Source organism: Triticum aestivum, chromosome 5A, assembly GCF_018294505.1.
Source record: "Triticum aestivum cultivar Chinese Spring chromosome 5A, IWGSC CS RefSeq v2.1, whole genome shotgun sequence".
In the NCBI taxonomy this organism is placed as follows: Eukaryota; Viridiplantae; Streptophyta; class Magnoliopsida; order Poales; family Poaceae; genus Triticum; species Triticum aestivum.
Window position 1 is genome coordinate 362,612,830 of NC_057806.1, and position 4,155 is coordinate 362,616,984.

Genomic DNA, 4,155 nt, shown 5'->3' on the forward strand with positions numbered 1-4,155 from the left:
GGGAGCGAGCCGCCTATCGGGAGGACAAGCGTTCGCGGAAGCAGGCAGCTCAATTGAAACTAAAGCTACGAGAAACGGCGGGTTGGGACGTTGAAGACGAGGCGTATACTGACGCCTACATTCAGACATCGGAGGAGGATATTACCGAGTCGGAGTCAGAAATCGACGAGTATTGCTCTATTCTTTTTATCTGTGTATGCTAGAATTATCTATGTATCCATTTTTATCTGAAAAAATGGCGGGCGGCTTCGGCGACGTAGCAGGCGGGCAAGGGTGTGAATCCAATGTGCCACCGACCAGCGGGCCCGGTGAGGAAAGAGGGCGAGCTCGCGCGCGTCCAGCTTGTGTCCGCGCCGATGCAAATCAGGCTCAAAAATAGGTCGGGAATGGGTCGGCAGGCGGACGAAAGCGGACGCGCGTCCGTTTGGGTCGGCGCGTTGGGCCGGCTTTTTTGTCCACGCCGACCCAAACGGACGGCCGCGGACAAAATGGATCGCCCCATTGAAGTTGGCCTAATAATATGAATTTGAGATTTCTAATTTGAGGTATCCGGTTGTACGATCAAATGTTTGAGGCGTGACCGGCCGGCACGTTCGCGAGTGTTTTTTTAGCATCAGTATAGACACAAGCGCTCATATACACGCGCATACACTCACCCCTATGAACGCACACACGCACACCCTACCCATATGAGCACCTCCGAGAGACTGGGTCGGTAAATTATCTTGAGATTTACGAAATCACCGTAGGCGCCTCGTCGTCGACGGGAACGTCTTTTCCCACTAAAAACGCATCGCCGGAAATCCTGAAATAAATCCAAAAATAATGCGAGCATCAAGATTTAAACCTTGTTGGGTTGAGGATACTACTGTCCACTTAACCAACTTAACCATATGTTGATTCGCCGTCCGCGAGTGTTTTGAGGGGTCGGATATGCATGTCCGGCCTGTAGATGCTCACCCGAACTAGGTACTTTTGATATAGCCGAGCATGGTATATACCGTCTGCAGCATGGACGGCACGACGAAAATTGCGGCCGCCGCGAGAAGCGAGACGGCCACCCACGGCGACGGGAAGAAGTGCAGCACGAACCCGCCGCACCACCAGCTCACCCGCCGCCTCCGGTGGCACGCTACCGCGTCGACCATCTCGCCGAACTCATCCGGCAGCCTCGCGCCGACTGTCTGCGCCCCGAGCTCCCGGAAGAAGTAGACGAGCTCCGCGTCCGTCAGCCGCGTGGCGGAAAGGACACCTCGCCGGCGCAGAAACGTCGCGTCCTGCGGGCACCGCACGAGTCCCTCCATCCGGGCGACGTGCGTCGTCACGCATGCGCCGTGCGCCCAGTGGAACCGCATCTCGAAGGCCAGCATGTTGTACAGCACCGCCGCGCTGTACTCGTGGACGTGGAAGCACGGGATGCTCATCACCGCCACGGGGCTCGCCGGCCGGCTCCAGAACGACATGTCAAGGTCGCCTTGGCAGGTCGACGCCGCAGCCTGCCGGAACCACACCGCCGAGTGCCGCAGCTCCACGGAGCAGGGGAACAGCCGCTCCGACTCCTTCTTGATCTTGAGGAGCTTCAGTGGCGTCGAGAGGATGCAGTACTTGTTAGCCGGCACGCGGGACCAGTGGAAGAGGTGCAGGACGTGGTGGAACTCCGCGCCCGCCGCGTCGCGGGCGAGGCACGCCCGCTTCGGGCAGACGTCGTCGAAGCAGCCGAGCACCACCTCCTCGACGGAGTGGCGGAGGATCAGCCTGCCGCAGGAGGCGACGAGCAGCTTGACGGCGGCGAAGGGGACCTGGTTCTCGAGCACCAGCATGTCGAGCTTGATCTGCTCGGCGTGCTGCGCCACGGCCATGTGGAGAATGAAGTACTCCCTGTTGATGGACGCCGCCCGCGCCGCGCTGTCGGCGTCCTCGCCGACGCCGGTCTTGCTGAGCATCATGCTCACGACGAGGACGAAGCAACTGTCCAGGAGCAGCATCTGCAGGAACTTGTCCTCGTCGTCCAGCAGCACCTTGTCATCCGCCCCCGCGTCCGCGTCGTCGTCGGCGAACTCGTCGCGGAGGCGGTCGCGCTCGGCCGACAGCGCCGCCACGTAGGCGTCGACATCGAGCCCGCACTGCTCCTGCAGGTACCGCATGAACGGGAGCTTGGCGTCGTCGGGGAAGGGGACGCCACGGTCGCCGCGGTGGAACGGGCCGATGGCCACGGCGCGCACCGCGTGGAGCGCCTGGGCGCCCACGGCGCGCCGGGTGCACGGGCGGAGGATGGTGCCCGAGCGCTCGGCGAGGTACCACAGCATGGCGTCCGCGCGATGAGGTCCCTCATCACGGCCTTGTTCACCGTCGCCGACGTGAGCTTGCGCAGCCACTTCCGGCCGGTCTCGCCGTCGACGGCGTCCGATGGTTTCGCCTCCGCCGCGATGTCAATGTCGATGCTGTGGTGGTGACCGTCCAGGGGGCTGCTCAGCTGTTCGCCCTCCATTGCGATTTGATTTCTCAATCGAATGTTCACGGCTTAATTTGATGTTACAAGCGGAAGTTAACTACTCCTCTTGGTTGGGACTGGAGACAGATTGGCGACAAAGAATGTGACAGACTTGAGGAAGGATTCTTGCTAACATTCTTGCTGATCGATAGTGGACAAGAGAAACAGGCAATAACTCTATTTATATCTATCTAATCAATAATGGAGCTCGTCTCTGGATTGCGTTGCCATGATGTATGATCATACAGAGACATCGACAAAAAAGGGGAAATCGAACATGACAGCTTTGTCCGGCTGGTTGTTCATGTCTGGTAGGAAATACTGCTCTGTTTATTTGGTAGCATGGGACTCCTAACCACTTGGTTTGGGCCCTTCTCTGCCTCTCTGATCGAATTTTGGTGGATTTTTTCCATTTTCATGCTACTTTGTTTTAGCTGTAGCCTGTAGGGACTTTCCTTTAGCTTGTTTGTAGTAATTTCAATTTTTTCTAGTTATTCGTCTTACTTTGTGGTGACGTCAGTTGCTTGATCAAATTTCACAAAGTCAAATTCAACTTCCATTCCTCTCCGAGTATGTGTTTGACTTTGTCAATGTTGTCTGTGACACGGAATTGTGTGAAGTTGACGTGCTGTCTGCAAGGCTGAAAATATTTCGATGTGCCATCACTCGTTATATCAAAGCAGCCACACCTGGGTTTGGTTGGTGTATCTCATTCATAGAAACAGTGCACCGGGATGTTTTCACCACAAAAATTGGCACCCGGGTGTTCTCTTTCAAAATTATCAGTTAAACATAACCAGCGAACGTTCGCTAGAAAAGCGTGGCAAATTTAACGTTCTGTATGACAATTTATGTTAGCGGAGGATGGCTAATTTCTTTCACAAGGATGACAAAAATCTGTCTAGTTCTGTTTTTTTTGCAAGGATTTGGCATGCTTGCTAAAGAAATTTGCCATCTTCGTGACAACTTAAATTCCCATGAATTTTTTTGATTTGTCATGCTCTTCTAGTGAACGTCAGCATAATAAAAACTAATGGAAGAACGTTATTTTTTAGGGATAAATGCGAACACCTCATCTAGTCCCCCCACACGCACATGCATACATGGAGTAGAGGACAAAAGTTAATGTTATTTTGTGCTAGATTTTTCCATTTTGAAAACTTAAAATATTTTGTAGTTCAAACCGCCGATCTGATTAAAATCCATTTTCCCCAATAAATCCGCCGTGACAAAACCTTCAAAATTAGGACGATTTTTTGTTCCAAAGTTAATAGGTTTGGGTACGTAAATTACTCCCTGTGCCCCATAATATAAGAGCGTTTTTTACACTAATGCAGTGTAAAAACCGCTCTTATATTATGGGACGGATGGAGTATCAGCCATGCAGTACGTAAGTTATTACGTTTTTTACACAAAAGTTATTGAGGTATGTTTCAACAACTTTTCCTTGGTGAAAGTTACCACGATGTTGTACTTAAGTTATCACATCTGTGATGTGCAAATTATCATGACATTGACACATAAATTACTAGGGGTATGGTTCTTCAACTTCTTTTCCACATGTCAAAAGTTATCACAATGTTGCAGGTAAGTTATCAGGTCTGCAGTGCAGAAATTATCATGCTATTCATACAGAACTTGTCGGGGAACGTTTCAACATTTTT

The 4,155-nt window shown here is 52.4% G+C and overlaps 1 pseudogene; it reads right to left on the bottom strand.

Moving 5' to 3' along the window:
• Window positions 1-545: 545 nt before the first annotated feature.
• LOC123106922 (uncharacterized) lies at window positions 546-2,614 on the bottom strand (annotated as a pseudogene).
• Between the last annotated feature and the right edge of the window lie 1,541 nt (window positions 2,615-4,155).